The sequence below is a fragment of the Aptenodytes patagonicus genome, chromosome 1 (assembly GCF_965638725.1).
Source record: "Aptenodytes patagonicus chromosome 1, bAptPat1.pri.cur, whole genome shotgun sequence".
In the NCBI taxonomy this organism is placed as follows: Eukaryota; Metazoa; Chordata; class Aves; order Sphenisciformes; family Spheniscidae; genus Aptenodytes; species Aptenodytes patagonicus.
The window spans coordinates 21,231,272-21,253,192 of NC_134949.1; positions in this window are offsets into that span (position 1 = coordinate 21,231,272).

Sequence of the window (21,921 nt, forward strand, 5' to 3'; positions counted from 1 at the left end):
TCATCCATGCTGGCTGGTGGCAAGGTAGACAAGAAGCTGAACTTGATTAAGCAGTGTGCCCTTCTTGCAAAGAAGGTGGCCAGCTGCATGTTGGCCTGCATTAACAGGAATGTAGCCAGCAGGTCCAGGGAAGTAGTTATTCTGCACCATGTGACACCAGTGAGACCACATCCAGAGTACTGGGCTGCATGTGGGAACCCCCAGTACAAGACATGAAGGTGGACATACTGGAGTGAGTATAGTGAAAGGCCACCAAGATGACCACAGACACCTGACATACAGGTTCAGAGAACTGGGCTTGTAAGGGAGAAGTGATATCACAAGAACACAGATCGGAATGTGGAAAATGCTTGTTAGATATAAGGCTAAAATTTTTCACCATGAGGATGGTCAAACACTGAGGAACATTGCTCCACCCTTGGAGATATTTCAAATTTGATTGAACAAGGCTCTGAGCAGCCCACTCCAATTAGACCTGCTTTTAGCAAGAGGTTGGACTAAATGACCTTCAGAGGACTCCTCCAACTGAAATCATTCTATGGTTGTATGACTTTGTAGCAGACATAGGGGGAGGCTAAAAAAAATTTACCCTCTCATTATTTCTTGTGAGGTAGCATAAAACCCTCAGGATCTACACACATTTCAGTGCACATTGTGAGCCAGCTGACATGCTCAAAGTATTCCTCCTGCGTCTCTCCCCCTCTTCTGTCTGTGGGCAGGAGGCAGTGGTTTCACTGAATTTACTTCTCCTCTTGCACTGTGGTAAACAGAAAAGGTACGCTTAACATGCCTTCTCTATCCTACGTGGCTTCTGAAGGCCCAGCCTTGAGTTGTAACTTTGACTGAAGATACCACGTTAATGGCTGATACAAGGACATTGACCTATACTGATTTTTATGGAGTTGTGCCCATCTACAGGACTGTCTGTACTTCGTGTTTACTTTTTCATCTACTTTGTTTCATTTTCCCAGAGTAATATTATCTGAAATTACTTACTGTATTTAAATAGTGCTTTCTAATACACGGAACAAACTGTTTTATAAAGACAGAAATTTCCTTTTTTTTCCCCTCACTCAGTTATTCAGCATATTATGAGGAGAATTTATAAGATATTTTTAAAGATAATATCCATAATAAGTGAGACTCAAATGTAAGAACTGACTACAAAAGTCTGACTTGGTGAAACCTTTACTGATATCCTAATATGACGGAAAAGATGACAGCATTCACCTCATGTAACTTTAGCCATTTAAAGCTGGCTAATTTAAACTCATCTGTAGGTGCTCCCTACAGTCAATGTGAAATCATAAGCACCCCTAGAGAAAAATCATTCCTGTAATAGATATACAGTTTAAGATGGGATGAATCACCCCCTAAAATCTCCCATCTTTTTACATTAACTTTCGGTAGAGTCTAGATAGTCTGAGTTAATCTAGATACCTATGTACACAGAAAAATGAGATGAATTTCATGCACTGGCTGGAAGATCCCTTTTGGAATCATTGAATATAATTTCCTGATGCCTCAGAAAACTGTGTTACAAATTCTGTAAGAAGAAAATCGTGCTCTATTTTAATGGTTCTAGGAGATCTGCACCAAAAAAAAAAAAAAAAAAAGCTACTGGGAAGCTGTTCAAGAATCTCTGATGGAAAAGTAGGAACTTGATCTCAAGTCCCTCAGGATCTTGAATGTCTTTTCCCATTTATCCCTTTTCTTTTTGTAGTAACATTATCTTTTAGTTCAGGAAGTTCTTTTCACTGATAAAATTTACTCCGCTGTATTAATATAGAGCAGTAGCACCTGCAGTTTTCCCAAACTGAACAACCCAAGCTGCTTTAGTCTATTGAAACCCTCCAAACTTTTTCCTTTCCCATGATCAAGTAGTAGGACAGTTTTGCAGTTATTCTGGTTTGAATACGTCTTTCATGGCTGCTGGCTGTCAGAAGCTGTACACAGATGTGTCATCCTCTCTAGTAAAAAACAACCAAAAAAGTGCAACAGCAAGCATTGTTTTGTACATTTCTTTAAGCCATAGATAGTAACATTTGGATAAGGGTATAATTTATGTTTGCTCACAGTTGCAAGCCCATGACCTCGATGAGCAGAAAGATTTAGTTTCCCAATGCACAAAGTTGTCGTGCAAGGGAAGGAAAGAAGCCCTAGATCTTCTTAGACAGTAGTGATGGTAGGACTGTGGTCACTACCAGGACATTGTAGGGAGGAAGGAACTGTGTTATAAATTGTTTGAAGAGATTCTGAAAATTGCTTGCAGAAGTCAAGTGAAGAAAAAAAAAAAAACAACAGACTACCAAATACCTTTTATATCTAAGCCATATTTCCTGGTAAATCCTGTCCTTTCTTCAAAATGGATATGTGGTTAGATCCAGAGTGAGAAACATGAAAGAGAAGCTAGCTGAGGAGGAAGATGCAAGTGTGAATGTAGATTACATAGACAAGCAGGAAACATCTGCTACAAAAGCAGGCCTGACTAAAAACCTGGAAAAATCATGCAGTGGAGCTCAAAAAAGGAAATTGTATTAACCCAGCACTGTGGTTTGGGTTTTTTTTGAGGGGTTTAGGGTTTTGTTTGTTGTTTGATTTTTTTTCCCCCAGGGGATCTAAAACATCCCCTTTTTTTGCTTCTCCAACTTCATTTCAAGATGCTGTCCAAACATTCATTTCTAATTAAGGTGATATATTATGAAAATCTCTTCTGATGGCGAAATAAAAGAATATTAGAATAATTTAGTTTCCATCTTTTCTTGGCAGTAAGACTGATTTTTTCTACTAACAGCAGCATAGTAAAAAAATTAATTCATGGTAAGCATTAATGGAGAAATATTAAATCTGATGTTTAAGAATAAAGATAGACCATTTAAATATTACTGTACAGTGAACCACTGCTGAAGGTACTAGATTTTCAAGAGTATGTTCATAGATAAGTTATAGCAGAAGGATTATAGTCATGTTGCTTTGAAGTTACCACCAAGCATATCTTTTATGAAAAGATAATATCTTTTATTAGGCCAATGGATATTGCTTCAAAAACATACAAGCTTTTGGCTCAGAAAACCTTCAGAAATCATAAAAGGACCCTAGAGTCCAAAAGCTTCTCTAATTTCTTTAGCCGTATTGACTGGAGTGGTATTAATAAAAATACTTCCTCCTTCTGCAAACATTTCTTTCCACATGCTGTAAAAATTATAAAAAATGGTACTCTAGTTATCATGGTTGATCAACAGAGTCTAAAATAAAGCATGCCCTGCTAAGCTTAGACAGAACTAAAAATAGGTATTTGCTCAGGTTATTACACTTTTCTTCAACTTTCAGAATCAGGATTTGGTAACAAATCCTTCTTGCTAAGCTTTTCTTTTTCTTTTATTTATTTTTCCTCCCTTAGTACAGCAAGCATCTTGTCTGTCCTTGGCAACACTATTGATAAAAATTTGTAGAAGATGCTCCTCATACTTTTCTGATACCTTTTTAAGAAGGGCTGATGATTTTTCTTCCCCTTGGGAAGTGTATTTTCTCATAGCAACCTATGGTGAAGAGTAGCATATAAGCTTAAAGGTAGTTAAAACACCTCTATCTCCTGCCCTTCTGAGTTTAGTCACTGAGCTGAGCAGGTTTATCATCTGTAACTACCATTGCTTTCAATGAGTTTAACAATGTTTATTACTGATATCCTACAGGATGCCTAACAGGCCAGTTCTCCCTGTTTATGTCTGAAGGCTTTAACAGTAGTCCAGTGCTTTTCTCTAGACTAGGCACTACAAAACTAATTTATGGTTAACTTAAGCTAACTTAAGGCTTGAAGCAATCTTAAGAGGCTGCATGCTCTATTAGAAAGGTTTTGACAATTCAGAACCATCTTTTATTTTCTTACAATCTTTGAAAATAACTAATTAACTAACTAACTAAATAAATAAAGAATTGGCTTCAAGTGTTCTTCACAAACACATCATTGCTGAAGGTGGTCATGAGGAACAGGTAAAGGAGAACAAGTTTTCATAGATTTTCCAGTCTGAAGAGGCTGCTGGCAATGAGAAAAGGGATAAGAGGAATTGCTTAACTGAAGACAAAGGAAATGAAAGACTGCGTCCAGAAAGGCACCATGAGGTTATGCAAATGGATGTTTCAGAATAATACCGTGTAAAACTCTGAGGTGCTTTTCATCCTATGAGCACATCAGTATACATAAGTACCTGCAACTATACAGCACCTTGCTTTCCCTGATGAGATGCCAGAATCACCTGCACTGCTATCCCTACCACATTAATCATGGCTGCAGAGAAGCACAAGTGCTATGACTATAAATATAATGGCATATAATCAGTGCTAGAAGTTGTTGCTATGCCTTTTTAATGAACATAATTGAGGTTCAATAACAATGTTTTTGTAAGTGCTGATACATGTCAAAATGCATTAGTTTTAATTCAGTTGCTCATTGTTTTGCTATCCAATAAAAGAATATTATGAAGCTGTGATACATTTACTAGACGTAGCAAAATAAAATAAATTATAATGGAGCAAATTGGCATGCACACACTACAAAACAGTAATATGTAATAAATATTTACAGCTGAGAAAGGCAATACAAGTCTTGAACAGAATGACAGTCAGTGAAAGTATATTATAAAGCTAGTATATGGTGAAATAGTAGTCACTGGAAGGTCCACAATATAAAAAAGAAAAAGGAAGGAGAGTGCAAGGGTTACGGGAATCTTAATGAGATGATAGTCTGTACAGAACTAGGAGTCCAGTAGCATAGTCAAAAAAGAAATTATCCCTCAGTCTATTTAGAACTGAGACTGCAAAAACAATTGCAATTGCCTTTGAAAACTGCAGGCAAATAATTATTTACATTTGAGGCAGGAATTATATAAGGCACCAGTGAGTTGTATGCCTCTTTTGTTATACATATTCAAAATGAAATATTCATATTAGAGCTAGCTACCAGAATTATTAAGGGATTTGTGTCTACCCCGAAGTAGGAAATGCAGACTGTCAGTTGCTTAGCCTGACCAAACAAACCTTGAGATAGGAAGACTATTGAACTCTTGAAGTACAAGTGAAATAAACTTTAGGGAGTGAAAAAACAACCAACCAACCAAACCAAACCAAAACCAAACCCCCCTACACTTAAGAACAATGTGGTCAATATTTAATCATAATAATTATATAAAAAAAGACAAAAGTAAAGGAAAAAGGTATATGGTGGGCATAATGTAACTGAGTTTGGAAATCAGAGAAATTATAGAATTTGATTAATTTATGACAGGGATCATATGAAATGGCTTGCAAGAGCAGAGGATTGCATTCAGTGAGTGGAGAGATTTCTTTCAATTCTACATCCCTAAACTAAAATATAAAAAAAATAAATTGAAAGCTGTATATAAACTAAGTAAATGTGGAAAGTTGTTTTCAAGAACAAAAAAAATTTGCAGTTGCAGGTTTTTCATTCAGATGTGCACCACGGTATAAACCCATTTCCTCATCTCCTGGGCCAGGGACAGCAAGACCGCTACGTGTAACAGGTTTGTGAATGCCGATAGCATATGCTGGTTTTCATTGCTTTTTTCTTTAGTTTATTCGTCTTTATTGTAGTACTGCAGGTCAATAGGATGGGCATTGATATTCTGCAAATATCGAAGAACCATGCACTCTAACTGTAAAGGGGACAAAAGAACTGTATTAATCACACAGTTCCATGTTTCTGACTATAAAAGCACAGCAGAGATCCTGCACACTGGCAAAAGGAGCTATGGCTATTGAAAAAGTACTTCAAAACTTCAGAGGTAGAAGAAAGGAAACTGTGATAAGTGAAATCCCCTTCCCTAGGTTTCCTATAAGGTCTGAGAACCGGTCTGGGAACCCACGGTGTACTTAAAAATAGGTGTTTGACATTCAGGTACTGATCTATGACACACTGTGTGCCTCAGTACCTCTTGAATCAAGGACAGGGGACAGGGAAGGACAGGGAACAGCAAAGCACATGTGGTCTACAAACCCTGCAGTGTTGGCAGCTGTGCACTGACAGAAGTCCTATTTGTAAGATTTTCACAGATGTGGCTTGTGCTCTGTATGTGTCGAAAGCACTTTTATACTGGTATAATAATATATTAGTATAAATGGTAGAATTGTGTCCTTATCAAGTGTGTACACAGTCATTATGTTTATAGTTCTTGGGTCAAAGGAGTCCAACAGAAATTGGGAGGTTTTGTGCTCAACACTGAATATATGCTGTTATATCAGCATTTCTGAAGGTCATAAATAAATTACGGTACAGGTGTTTTGCATGCTGCATATATGCTTAATATTGTGGACACACAGCACAGATTTCATATGCTTGGAAATACAAATTGGCTTTCTTTTTCTTTTTTCATTAAGTCGTGAAAGCCAAGAGTTACCAAATATACATGGTGACTGAGGTATGACAAGTCACCTCCAGTTTCTGTAGAATGACATAAATTAGAAGAATTCAAAGCTCATAATAATTTCCCAATATATCTATTTCAGTGCAGCACAAAAGGTCTAAAACGGTGAGTTGCTAATGACTAACACAAGCTAATAGCTATTTGTATACTTCAAGGTAGTTGAAGGGTAAGCAGTTCAGTTGCTGTAATAGCAAAAGTAAGTCATTAACTCATGGAAAGATCTCAGCTAACTTGGAGAGTAAAGAAATAACCATAGAAGTACTTTATTTTGCAAGGCAAAAGTGGACATATTTGATTTTAATGGGTTTTGTTAATTAAAGAGGTAGGCAATTCTACTATAGAAATATAATCTTTAATGTTCATAGAAACTTCCCAAATCTCTGATGCTCCCTGTGTTTTCACTGAACAGACATGAAAGGAGCAATCTGTGATAGAGGTCTGAACAACCGTTCTTGAAGAACAAGAAAGAACAAGCTGCTTATTACTAGGAAGCTCTACAATACTGCAGAGCTTTGTTTTCCCATGGTGTAATAACGTGTGCTGTAGAAAAAAACCCTTAAGATACATAAATATAATTTTTCTCTAATTCTGTCGATACTTACAGTCAACCAGTTCTTCACATACTCCTCTGGTCTACAGTTGTAGTCAGAGCTCTCTGAGTGAAATACTGTTTTCTCCCCAGTTGCCTTTCACAAGAGGTCAAAAGGCTGTTACCCTCCAGGAAGATGTTGGAGTGATCTTCCTAAAGCTATAAACTGAGGCTCAAAGATCTCATTAAAAAATAAAATAAAATTTGTCAAACATGGCAAGGAAGAGTCACATAAATATTTAATTTTGTTCTTTGCTTGTATTATATTAATGACCCCAAGAAGTATCAGAGCCCCATTCTGGCTAAATGCTATGCAAACTTACAGAAACAGCCTGTGACGCAGACAGTTGTTACAGTAATTACAGCAGCAAGTCCAGCATTGAAGAAGGAAACAGTGGGAGTGGAGACGAGTCTTTAAAATAGATAATGGTATGTGTGCTAAGGGCCAACAAGGTATATCTTTGTAAACTCAGCAAAAACTAGTTCAAAAAGGTACCGCCGATACATATGCAAGAAAAGGAATACTCTGTTTGTCAAGCATCCGCCCTTCCCCTTGGCATGTCCTGTTCCCCAAACCTTTCTGTGAGCAGTATCCTGGCTATATGGCCTGCAGTCCTGACATCTAATGTCAGCATGTCTCCAGACCTGACTCACTGCACTGCTACAATTTTTAGATTTCTTTCATGTGCTTAGCTTATAATGAGAACAAACAGCCTGCTATAAAATTGAGTCTCCATGTTTCTTCAAAGCTCAGTGTTACAGTGGTTCTTCTATATTGTGTTCATGGCACATTTTACAAAGTTATCCCTGTTGTAATTATTTTTTTTGGATGTTCTGCTGTGTATTTTACAAAGACATATCCTTGCTTAATTTAGCATCTGTTTTTGAAACAGGTTAATTAAACCAGTAGAAATACATTTTTTTCAGAGTACATAAGGCTTATTTTAGTTTGATTTAGGTAAATTAAGAGGAAATTTGAGCTAAATGAAGTAAAACAAAAGAAGAAAGAAATGAAAGCAAAGTCTAGTCTATATGCGAAATTTCTGCCAGCATAGCTAAGTAAATTGAGCACATTAAAAATCACAGCACTAAGCAACATTGCTATCCTGGTTGAATAATGGTAGCATAGATATATTAACAAAAATGTCCTTTACTCTATAGTTTATTTAATTCAGGTACAAACTCTGACAAATTGTGAAGTTGGTACAAATACAAAGTAATTTCCAAAATGGAAATTGGAGTAAATGGAAATTCGGATAAACAGAAAGCTCAGAAAGTTTGCTGGTACAGGTTTTCAGCATGGATAGGCTATCAGATTCTTTCTGCTATGGTTAAGTGCCTAAAGATGGATTCAAACAAATGTGAAAACACAAACAGACCTTCTGAAATCCTGCTGTGCTTGTGATGGCAACCACCTTCAGTCCTCCCTTTCTCAGGGAGGTTACTGGCCTCCCATTCACTGACAGTTTCAAGAGCTGGATTATAATCCCTTATAACCAGAATTTAGTGAGTAAGAAGTCTTAACAACAAAACAAAAAAGGAAACTTTTTTTTTCCCCTGATTAAATGATGATACTCACTGTTGCAGAATGTTATATAAACCAGAGGTATAAACAGTTTTGAAAAGTGGTTATTATGGTGGACGGGTTAATATTAAATAAAATGGCTTGGTTACAATAACCAGTGCAGGAAGCCTGAGAAGCACAGGCAGCTAGAAACCGCGAAGCTGTCCCAGAAACAATCCCTCCAGGCATGCTCAGTTTCATATATATCAGTAGCCCATGCTAAAGGGAGTTGGCTATAGTGGTCTTTGGTCAAGGCAAGTATCGTAGCTCTCATGCTAAATGAGATGTTTGCAAGCCCAGCCTGTTTGGACTGCAGCAGCGTAGGAAGCACTCACGTAACAGCTCCGCCAGGAGATCGGGAGTGAGCAGGGGACTGGTGACAAATCAGCCAGGGGTGAAGGGGCAGGTGCTTAACACAGCCATTGGCAGAGCACGTCTCTGTCTGTCCCCTCACTATGCTGCAAAAAGTTTGCATTTAAATAAAGCCGGAACGCTGAAGCCCTTCAGAAGATGTATTCATCTAAGAGTGCTTCAAGTCCATTTCCACATCATGATTTCCAAATAAGCACTCCCTCTGCTCCATATAGCTTCTGTTCTTTGCCCTGTCCTAAGAGACTTGCTTTGCCATGGTAATTTTCCTGACAGGAGGCGTCAACCTGCATCCAACTCAACTCTGGTTTTAAATTTGAGTTTTTAAAACTCAGGCCAATATATGCATCTATATAAACACCTAAAGGTATATGCATAAAGGCCTGCTTATATATTATAATACTCTTCCATAATATAAATAAATTCTATATATCATAGTTTGTTGAACATTGTATTTATCTCCAAGTTTTCTTCTGCTATATATGAAAAAAAATACTTGTATATTAAACACGATCTGTCAAAAACAGATGTTAGGCAATTACATTCTGAGGAAGAGATTCTCTGTGATAGTTTTTAATAAGATGAAAAATGAGAGATTTTATAAGTTAGGTGGCCCATATGTTGATGCTGGGGCAATGATTGTTTTTAAAGTATTGAGGAAAATCACTGCTACCCCTTAAGCTTAAATGAAAGTTCCTCCCTATGGCTTAATTGTATGCAACCTGATTTATTTCAGGGTTTTCTTTTTCTTCTATGACAGTTAAAAAGTAGAGATGTGTTAAAAGGTTAAAAGGAGAAGAACCACTGTCAGCTTTCTGAAATAGCAGCAAAAGCAGTATGGAGAACTAGATTCTTACCCACAGTCAGGAGAAATGTTTTCATTGACATTTTAAACTCTGGCTTGGGACCTTCAAGAGACCTTGGATGAAATGAACAGTTCCATCAGATGATAAAAAATATAAATATGGGCAGAGTTGACATGAGTTAGTGCAGCAAAAGCTCGCAAATTTGTTTATCATGTTTAATTTTCATTCCAACAAATGAAAGCTGTAAAACTCTACTTGTGGTTTTCCGGAATAATTAGTAGTGGAGGGAGATACCAACAGCTTGGCTTTGAAAGTCTGCGATATTTGATACAGGTAAAAATATCCCTGGAACAGTGATTATGGAGCTCTTACAGACTTGTCATTTTCAAACTTCTAGAAGCCAAAGAAGTTAATAAAATTACACTGTTTCAGTTACACTGGAGAATACTTTGTAATGTCAGCCAATGTAACATGTGTAGACACACTCTTTGTTCCTGTTTCTTTATTTTCTAATTATTTTTTCTATTTATTGTATAATACACATGATACAGTAGGGCAGCGATAGAGTAAATAGAGTGTGGGGGGTAGAATAAGGGGAAGAAACTCATAAACTATTGCATTTCATACCCATATATTTCCATGGGCCATATATGAATATCATTCCATGAGCCTGACCTTAGGTGACATTATTTGCTTTGCAGATCCTGAAGATATACCAATAGCTGAAATCAGGAAGTTCAGTTCCATGAGTGCAGAGAATTTTTTGCTGTATTCCATCTTTCCTATTTCCGTGAGTAGGTTATGCGTTCAGAGGGGAGATCCATGAATTAAGTCATAGGCCCTGATGGCATTTCCATCTGTTGCTTTTACTGCTCCTGTACAAGATTTATTTTCTCAGACTTCTCTTTTTTTCTCTCTAGAAAAAGAACATCACAGTATTATTACAATTATACACAATATTATTACAGTAAAGCATATGGGAAGTATAAAACATTGTGGTTTTATGGTGGCATATCAATAATCAGGGAAACATCACTGACCAGTTATACTCCCTCTTATCCTGAGATTGGGTATTGAGAGTAATAATCTTCCAGTCCATGTCACTGCTCAGTCCATTGCGATGTTTACAATGTTTCCGCACAAAAATGAAGATTAAAAAAGGGAACAATATTTTTTACACGAGGAGTAGTATGGCCAAATTTTCAGCTGTGATTTAGTTTAGGGAGTTATGTTAGCTAGAGATCCATCATTGATGCCAGTGACAATACTTGTGGTTAGGGCTTGTCTCCCCTCTGAGCTGCCCAGGGAATACCGCCACATCAGTTTTCTATCTTTGGTATTTTGCTACTACTCACTAGCATAGAAATTGTCAACTAAAACCAGGGTAAACACAACATAAGTTCAAACTTCCCATTTAGACATTTTGTTGTTGCTCAAACATCACTTTCAGACTAATTTTCTCTTTACTTCTCACAGACAAGCCCATTTTTCTTGAGTGCCTTGAGCATTAAGGAAGCTTTGAACTCTGAAAGAGAAATGTTCCAACCAAATAGGGTTAATAAATAATCTACTTAGCTTGATTTACAGGGCCTGATTGTCTTTTTCTCATACTAGTTTTATGTTTGTATAGCTATATTAATATAAAGTGATTTCTTTCTGTGAAATGAGTGAGTTCCCTTCTTCCCAATAAAACAAAAGAAAAGGAAGAGGAAGAACTACGAGTACTCTCTTACGGTCTTCCCCATCTTTCGGTTTGTTTGGGGTTTTTTTAATTTTTTTTTAAAAATTTGATTACAAAAGCAGAGTTATGACATGTTGTGATGAAGAAATTAAGAACAGATAAGGAAGGCAGTTCCTCATTTGTGATATGCAGTGATTCTCTGAAGTAAGAGAATAGTGGCAAATAATACAATTCAATAAAATTTGGAAAAAGTGTGTTCCTTTCAAATGAAACATACAAATAGCCATAAGCATATGCTTTGTAGGTGGGAGTATAATGATTTTCAGTGCGTTTCTGTTGAATATGAGAGTTGGGGTCATATTTCAGTAATTATTAGCAGCTTGTCTCATAACAGCTTGAAGATCTCGTGCTCCTTGCTGTGTCTTCCCTGTATTTTCCACAAACATGAAAATTGAAGTGAATGTGGATTACATACCTGGGAAACTATTTCCTTTTTCCAGTATTCCTTTCCAAATGAGAGGTACAACTGGTCTTCTAGCAGCCTTGCTCCAACAACCCAGTGAGGCTTTTCACTGACTCTTCATTTACAAAATCTGTTGGCAAATATATTTTTATCTTCCCTCATTCCTTACAAGCATTGAGGTGAGTAAGGATGTCCCGCTATTCATGCTTCTTTACTGATTCTGTAGTTCGTCAGAATATCCTTGATGGCTTTGTACGCTTTATTACACAGATAAACCTCAGCTTTCACTTAGTTACTTTTTTACAATTATTCAGACCTTGATATGAAAGTTTTCTCAATTGGAGCTCTTCTGATGGGGTGGAGCAGGAATTGTGTTATATCTTAGACACAACAGTCATTTGAGTAATTGTGATAACATTAGGGTTAATATTTGTGTCTATCAAATGGCACAGAAAAGTGTTGCAGAAAAAATTAAGTAAATAAAGCAGAAGTTCAGGCTGCTCTTTCTGTCAAATAATTGTGTTTGCTCTTCACAGAGAGGCCTATTTTTTTGTTCATAATGAATCCAGACTTTAAGTTTCATGTTCACTGAGGTAAGTATTTTCAATAATGGTCAAGGTGTTCTTTACATGTTAAATTATTTTGCTTTTCTTTTCTTATAATTTTTTCTTCTAATAGAGAATTCTCTTGTAAGGATTAGTTTTCTGATGAAACCAATGCTAGTTCACTATTACTGATACCATTAAATTGATAATTAAAATTACCTCTAAATTATTTTTTTTTAAATCTTGTCACATCTTTACATTCAAGAAAGAGAATAAAAAAGAAAACAAGAAAGAAATAAGGTGAAATGTTGAGGTTCTTATTCTGGTTTATCAAGAAAAGCAGGGATTTACAAATTAGTATTGTGAGATTCATCTCCACGCATTCAGTTATCTAAAATTTTTGTACATAGGCCACATGGGCTCCCTTTTTTATCGAGGGAGAGAGATAGGTACCTCAAAAAATGTTTTCTCATCTATTTTAGAAACTTGTCTTCCAGTAAGACGAACCACTTTACAGACATCCCTGTCTCTCTCCCTTGACTAGAAGCTGTATACCCACCCTTTAGACAGCTAGCAAAGGATTCAGACGCCATAACACAAGCCATTGCAGGTAACCAGTGTAAGCCCCAGTGTAAGAGCAGTGTAAGTTACTGCTCTAGAGCGCCCCAGGTCTCTTAAATATCTCATACAGTTTTAGCCAACCTCACACAGATATGCTACAGTGCCTAAGCCAAGGCATGGCAAGAGACTCTGAAAGGCTTAAAACAGGACTAGACACCTGTTTTAATGGAGTTTAGTTTTGGAGTTGCTTTAGGTTTCATGTAATTATTTACATGAAATTTAATATTACATATTATTTATATGTAATAGCAGTGGTGGTGGCACAGACACAAATGTATCTCCGTGCTTTCCAAAGTTTCCTGAAGTTTTTTGGGAATATCATGCAAAGACTTCCGAGCTGGCTGCATGAAGGCAAGCTTGGGTCTGGAAGCGGCATAGCCACAAGGAGATACTGCTGAATCTGACCTTCTCAGCTGTCAGCCATTGGCTCTTCTCTTTCCAATTTGCAAGTCTGCACACAGACAAATCAGGCATCCTTGCTCCATGTTCCTCAGCCCCCTGTTTCCAGTTTCAGATTTAGCATGGACAATTCTTTGTGATGGCAGAATTGAGGTGTTAGTCATTTCTTTGGAGAAGGTCTTCTGGCCATACTTAATGCTCTGGATACAGCATAAACTATTGTACCTGTAGTGTCTCCAGGCCCACAAAACCTGGCGTGACCTGGTGTGCATTTAGTTGAGGTCTCTCAGCTTGAGGTTTCCATCATGGCACTCTATTGTGTGGCGTAGACATGACCTTAGGCAAACTCCCACAGGCATATGTGGAGGGAGGGAAGGGACCTTTTCTGCAAACCAGTACGGTAAACCACATCTTTAATTTCACTTAGGCACTGTGGGCCACCCCTTCACTCTGCTCCTCAAGTCTCCCAGTACGCATGGCGCCATCCTGCCCTAGACCTGTACAGGTGCATGAGGAAAAGGAAGAGGCTGCCTGTGTTCTTTTCCCTACTTGGCACACCTTGCATTGCGAGCTAGGATTTTGCCTTGAGCATCCGTTCTAAGAGAGAATATCATACAAATAAAAGCAAAGTCTTTCATTCCATCATGTCATTAAATAATAAACCCAAAGTAGAAATTATGTACAGCGTCTGCAAGATTTATTCTTTATATTAAACATTGTCTGTTTTTAATGTTCACTTGTAAACCCTCTGGCTTTCATTGCAATAAAACTAATCTTCAAAGTTCTGAAGCAATATGAAGTTTCCCAATGCTCCTTAAAAAACCCCACCCAGTTTCGAAGGTGTCCGATTTCAGAAGCTGATTACTTGGATGAATAAAATATCTTTACTCACCTGTGCAAGTTGTAAACTTTTGTCATCCTAAAAGCTGCGTTTTTCGCATGGAGAAAAACTATGACCGACCAGAAGTGCTAGGAAAGTATGTCTACTGAATGAGTGACTGAGAAGATTCAAATTAGTTGCCTTGAATAATGTACAAAAATAGCATGTTACCTATGTACTTGGTTTATATTTGTCTTTTTCCACTGATGTTTTTATTTGCATTACAATTGTGCCCGATCTAGACCGAGACAGCTAATGTATCAGCATACGCAAAGATACATTTCCTTTCCCAAAAGAACTGTTTATTTTCAGACAAGAAATAAGAGGTGGGTGTAACCAATACAGCAGGGGGGAGAGGATAAAGGTAAAACTGAAAAGATAATGCAGCTGCATGGGTAACGAGTGCCTAATGGTTTTGATTAAATTAATTTGGTTTTGATTAGTTATATAACTCTTGCTTGACTCTCCCACATTCTGTTTGCAGAGTTGGCAATTAGGAAAACCATCTCCCTGTTTGCACATTTCATCTGGAAATCGTTTAGAAACAATAAACAACTATATGATGCCTTTTTAACACAGAATATTTTTTTCTCAGAAGTCTATTGCTGTACAACACTGTTCCTCTCATTTCTAGCCCTCAAATCTGGTACCGAGGCACTCATAAAAGTGCAGGCATTCACAACACTTTATTTTGCTGTGATACCAAACTCTGTGAGACATAACTGAATTACATAAACAAAGAAATAGTCTATTTCTATATGCATCAAATGTAAGCATAGACATGAACCAATTACATCTTGACTGGCTTCTCCCCTCAAATTCCCCCCCATATAGGGGGAAATGGAAACTCTGCCATGTGGAATACAAGAGCACAAGAGAAAAAAAGTCACGAGATTGATGGGATGACATCTCCAGCAAACTGAGTGTAAAACCCTACACAAATAAAGTTGCTAACTAAGGCTCCAAGCCCTTATTTAGTAAGTTGCTGTAAGCACCCATATGGTTGTTCTAAAGCTTAAATCCTATTTCCATGCTTGTATTCCTAATTAGTCATGTGCAGTGCTTTGCTGAATTGGGGCCAATAAGAAGACATCGCTGAGTAACCCCAATACATTTAATCAGTATCAGTGATCTGAACTACATGCCTTTATTTGGTTTAAACTGTTATCCTAAAAACCACATTGCACTATTTCTGATGAGTCTCCTACTTGCTCCTTTTAGATTTGTATTCCTTTGGGCACTTTGAATACTTAAGATGGGAATAATGTATGTTATGTACTGTTTTAAACTGGGGGTTTTGTTTGGGTTTTTTTCTGGTTTTTTGGTTTGGTTTTTAGGGGGGTTGATTTTTTTAAGGGTTTTTTTTTTTTGTACATTACTGACTAATCTCTTTTACAGAAACTTAAAAAAAAAGATAAGAGGAAAAAAAGACATTCACGTTTAATTTGGGAGGAAGCCAGTGTCAACGTGACCAATGATGGGAATACTGATGATATGTTAGGTGCGTCTTTCAAGTTCTGGAACATGTAGAAGCCTGTTAAATGGGGCTGAGAGATCCTGACAAAAGAGCTCACCTGGCAATAAAACTCACTGCAGGGAATAAGGAAAAAAACCTCCAACAAGAATACTTGTCAGGTTTTAAAATTCTCTTCCTTCTGCACAGGCCTCAAATCAGAGTAGAAAAAGTAGCTCTTGCAAGTGAATATTCTGTGCATCCCTGATATGAAAAAGCATGAGGTGGTCTTTCTTCCTCAGTAACATCTGCAAAATATTCTTTGCTCTCTTTAAAATTACTTGTGTGTGTGTTTTCCTTCAATAATTAAATATTTTGTAACTTCTGTTGTTTCATACATGTAAGTAAAAACCTGACAGAGTCGTGACCTCTCTTACTGTTCTTTGAATTCAGTGTTCACAAAAACTGTTGGTTTGTCTACCAGATGGTCTCATTGTAACTGAGTTGTAGCATATACTATATATTGTATACTTATACTACAATGAAAATTTAAAGCCAAAAATGTCCTGTGAGGTTCCCACCTCCTCTGCTTTTAGTATTGTGCAAGTGCTTCCCTCCTCCAGTTCTGCTTGCCAGTGTTCCTCTATTCCAGTCTCAGCAGGTGAGAATAGTTTCCACTATGCAAACTCAGTACTCTGTTTCTCTATTGAAACTGAAACAGGGTATGGCTATTATATCCAAGCCAAAGTCTGACTGTGCTTTCTTGAATATAGCTGGAATAAGATAACAATAGCAGCTGAGAGGTGTTGCCACAGGTTTCTGATCAGGCTGAACGTGTAGAATTTTAGCATATTATGAAACCATACACTGGAATTTCATGGTTATACGCTCAAATTTGTATCCCATGCAGGTATTTATGCCATGGTGCTGTCAGTTCTATTTTTATCTTATTTGGCCATTGCATCTAAAGTGGCAATGCTTATTGCACCTTTGTTTTGATGTGTACATATACCCTAGTTGCCAATTAGTACTATGTTAGTTGCTTCATAATCTGACCAGAGGATTTGAACTGCAATTACAATAGTTTTTGTATTTGGTATGAAATAACCATTATGGCTTCATCTAACTAGGATCAAAAACCTAACCAACAGATGCGAAATAACTTGTTCTAAAAGTGCAGTACAAGCATGTTATGTTTACCCCACATTTGCATGGATCCCACCTATGTGTTAAACTGATGAATTTTACCACCTCTTCCAGACAAGGTGGATTTTTCAGTCATTTCTAAGCTAATCTAGATTCAGTGTCACTGTAGCCTTCTAGTCATCCTACCTATCATATTCATAGTCACTGACTATTATCTCTGGAATAAAATAACAAATCCTCATTTTTTTTTTCCTTTGTGGGTAGGAGGGGAGGAATTTAACAGCTTGAAGACCAGAGGATATAATGCTTAAAATGATGGTCTATAAACACAGGTGACATGAGAACTATGAACTAGTAAGCCTAATTAAACCAGGAAGGAATGAGCTAGTGAGAAATATGCCAATGAAAAATAAACCATAGAAAAATTGCATCCTATAGTCATGCAGAAGGAGGACAGAGAGTGTAACACTAGATGTTAATTTAAAACTTGGACTGTATCGAGTATTGCCAAAACTTTTGCTTGAAAGGTAAAATAGCAGATGACTACATCTCTTCCATTTTACTTGTCTGCTGTTTTTAATCCTGTCCTTGTTAATCCATTTAAAACAAAACGGAGGGAATTCATTCTATATTATCCTATGACTCCACTTGAACATCTTTAAATTCAGGTTATCCTTGTAAATTAATATTTCTGAATAATATTAAGCTCCGGCTACAAAAAAACCCCCTGCCCCCAACCCCCAAAACCTCTCTCTTGAAGAAGAGAATAACTGACCTTTAATTCTTAGAACTATCATTAAAGTATTTGCTATGGCCATTCATTCAGAATGAATAAAAAGGATGATAAACAAAGGACTATAAAAGTACAGTGCCTAGCAATAACATATTTTGAATCTGCCTGTTTCTGTCCATCCATCTCTCATTTGCTGTATGCACTATCATTCTTCCTTAACCCACTGTGTTCTCTGTCTGATTCGGACTGCAGAATGACAGAGTCATTCAGGTTGGAAGGGACCTTGGAGGGCTCTTGCTTCAGACAGGGTCAACACTGAATGTAGATCAGGCTGCTCAGGACTTTACTGGCTCCACCGAAGGTGGAGATTCCTTGGCCTTTCTGCACAACCTGTTTCAATGCTTAGTTATCCTCACAGTGGAAATCTTTTCCTTATATCCAGCTGGAACGTCTCTTGGTTTGGTCTGTGCCCATTGTCTCTCATCCATGTCCTGCTGTGCAGGATCTGGCTTCATCTCTTTGACGCCTGTGGGCACTGGGAGCTGCTGGTCAGTCCCACTGAAACCAAACCTGCCCCAGGCTGGACAAGCCCAGCTCCCTCAGACTTCTCTCACAGGCCAAGTGCTCCAGCCCCGGCCATCACAGTGGGCCTATGCTGAACTCGCTCCAGTTTATCAGCATCCTTGTTGTCCTGGGGGCCTAAAACTGGATGCAAGAATCCAGAAGTGGTCTAACAAGTGCCAAGTAAAGTGGGATAACTACTTTCCTTCATCTATTGGCTACAATCCTGTCGATACAGGCCGGTATGTTGTTAGCCTCCACTGCTGCCAGGGCATACTGGTAGACCTGACCTCTGGAACAGCTTTAAGTGATAGCTTAAAGTGATTTGGCAATTAATGCTGTAATTGTTCTCCTCTCAGTTCACAGAATTTCCCAGGTCAGAATAAATGAAACTGGGTACAGAATGTGCAAACACTTAGCGGGAAGATGTAAACATTATAATTCACCTGAAAATCATGGGTCTTTCAGTGTGGACAGCACAGGTGCTTATAGCATATATGTTAATTTGTCATCTTATATTAGATGATCCAGTCAGTGTGGGCCTGAAAGACAACTTCTGGGAATCTCTGCAAGCCCCTTGGTCATTTAGTCATTTAGATTTCTTGCAGCTCTACACTTAATAGTCGTTTTGTATCGATCACCTCAATGTGGAATATCACTCATCCTTCTCCATAGTGGATGCCTTCTTTTGATGGTTTCCATCAGGTTAACATTTCAGTGGATTAAAGTTCTGTATATTTGGGCAACCTTTTGCCTAACATTTATACTATGTTTTATTATGCAACATTGATTACACTGATGATATGAAGTAACTGGCCTGTGAACTGATTTGCCCGTCAAAGGCTTTCAGATGTGCAAACGTATATGATTTCAGTCAGCAACACACGAGGCCATAAAGAACTGTGACTACTCAGCCTGAAATATGAAGTGGGACATGAGGCTTTCCTATGCAGGTCTATGAAAATATTAAAAGCCAGGCACATGACTACATCAGTAAAGCACTGCAGCACATGAATAAATACCTGCTGATTTTTTTCTGAGTAGGAACGGATTGTAGTTATTACAGAAATACTCAGCAAGTATTTATTTTTTAAATGCCCTATTAGTGACCACAGGTAAAGTCTACCTCAGCGACTACTATTTTTGTACTATCTCACTTCATCTAATTTTTGTTGAAATCAATGTTAGTTTATTACATTTCACTACAGATTTATGTGTATGTGTGCATGTATGTATGTATGTGTGTGTATGTGAGACAGGTAAGGAAGAAGGAAATCCAATTTCTACTAGTGAAATGTCAAAAAAAATCAATGTTTATGAAATGTGCCACATGAGAGAAAATTGTTGAAAGATGACAGTATATTGCAGTTATTTTTAAACAAATGGTGCATTTTTAGGTGTTTTTTTTTCTTTTTTCTGGTAGTGTGCAACTTTTTTTTCTCTCTGTTTTTTGTAGCATTGAGACTTCTGGAGATGAGGAAGATCGTGACCTCACTTTTTTTTTCTCTTTCCAAGTCTCAGTAAGACAGTTTATAAATTCAGACTTTTTTCCTATAAGAATTTGCAAATATATGAAAAAATACTAAACTCCAAAGCCTTCTACTGAGAACAGAGGATTTTGTTTTCCATGGTGACTTGTGCAAGTTGCCCCCTTTCTGCTCAATTGCCTTTGTGGCCTGGCCTTCCATGATAACCTCCTATTGAATCACTGCAAAGGAGCATAGATATCCCTCACTGTGATAAATAATGGGAAATATCTCTCTAAGAAATCTGGAACATGGAACAGAATGAAAGCAGGAGGTATACAAACACTGCAATGGCTAATTAAATAGATTGTCTACAGTGGGCAGGTCTAATAGACATCATGGCACCTTCTCTTCAGCAACTGCTTAAGATGTCAAAGACTGGAAGCCCTGTAAAGTAAGCAGTCTGAATTGCTCATTGTTCTTTCTTTTTTCTTTGAATTTTCATGTTCTTTTCATCATAGTTACTCCTATATCAGATTGCCTGAATAAAGTTCATAGCTCCTCTTCTTTGTACAAAACATCTACAGAACATTAGAGCCAAGAGAATCATGTAGAAAGTAACGAAGATTACTTTCTGTAGACAGATCCAGGCTTCAAATCTCTGTAAGGAAGAAAGATCTTCCTAGGGATCCTGAGAGATTAGAGTCACTAATGTTAGAAACTGCTGCAGCCCACAGGACCCAGGCATGCAGTCCAACAAAAACTGTAGGATTTTCTGAAAGAGAAAGTAATCTTATGTACTTTTGTATGGAGAAAGTTTACTTCACCACAAAGTGAAAGTCTAAAATTTTTGCAAAAATATTTTCACTTGTCAGTCAAAGTAAAGAAAATTCACTGTCAACAACATAAACACAATCCTTTAAAATAACTGCAGCTTGTACAAATGGAAATGTTTTTGAAAAAAAATAAATGCAGTATTTACAATAAAATAATATAAAACCCAGGCCGTTTTATCTATTCTGAAAATTTCTTACATCAGTAACTAGAAAACACTTGTTTATATATTTAAGTTTAACTGCAGCTTGTTGGGGTGGGGGACTGTGGTTTTGGTCTTTTAAATTAAATCCAGATATTTTCTTTACTTCAAGCTGAAATACAGTAGGACATCTGCTACTGTAAGTTAATCAAATCATTATTGGTTTTCTTCCAGAGTGAGTTTAATTGTCCTACAACCAGGCTGGGTGCACAATGCAATCCTCCCCGTGGCTGCATACATTTATTTAAATTGCTTCTGAAGATGACAGTGATATATGATAATATGAAGTTTGTGTTGATCAACAGCGAACTCACCACAAAACAGTAAGTACAAGCAGTGCAATAATATGAACAAATCATTCAGATCTGGTGGAAGATCTGGTTTTAAATACTGAGAAGGTAATCAGTTGAAGTGTTGAACTATAGGCACTCTTGCTTAGGATGTGATTCTAAACAAAAATAGAAAGGGGCTGCCTAGAGTGGAACATTTTCTCTGTTAGGGAAAAATGACATTTATTTATCTTAATTACAGTGGCTTTTGGGTAGGAGACCCTTTTGACAAGACTTCCTTTAAAATGAATTGTCTGTAAAATGGACAATGTAAAATGGAAAGTGTCTGTAACTGGCAAGTGAATATTAAGAATATGAAATGCTGTTTAATAACTTACTTGAAATAAAGATTGTGTAATTCACAATGCTGAGGATGTCCACACTCATGTCTCCTAGTATTAAAGTTACACAGCAGTTTAAGTACCTGGCTGCACTGGTGCCATAAATAATAGCATTGAAGTTGGTGTAACTAATGATCAGCTACTCACAGGTGTGTATTGGGACAGCACACTCTGTCCCAATGTAATTTCTTTTTTTTTTCCCTTAAAGAGCTACTAGATCAAATGGCCATTTGACTGTTTCCATTATTCTCAATAATACGCATATGTGTCCCATAGTTTTCTTTGTAGTGGAGTGGTTTGCCTTCTTAAAAATGATGATCAATATATCAGTCAGTAACAATTTGAACATTTTTATGGTTGTTCTATAAACCCTTCCTGTTCTTTTCTCTGGGCTTTTTTTCTAGAGATGTGCATTTCTTCCTGGGCTTTAACATCTTCTGCTTGCTTTCTACTGCAGTTCACGTCAGATTTTTATTTGTTTTGACAGTATCCCACAATCCAG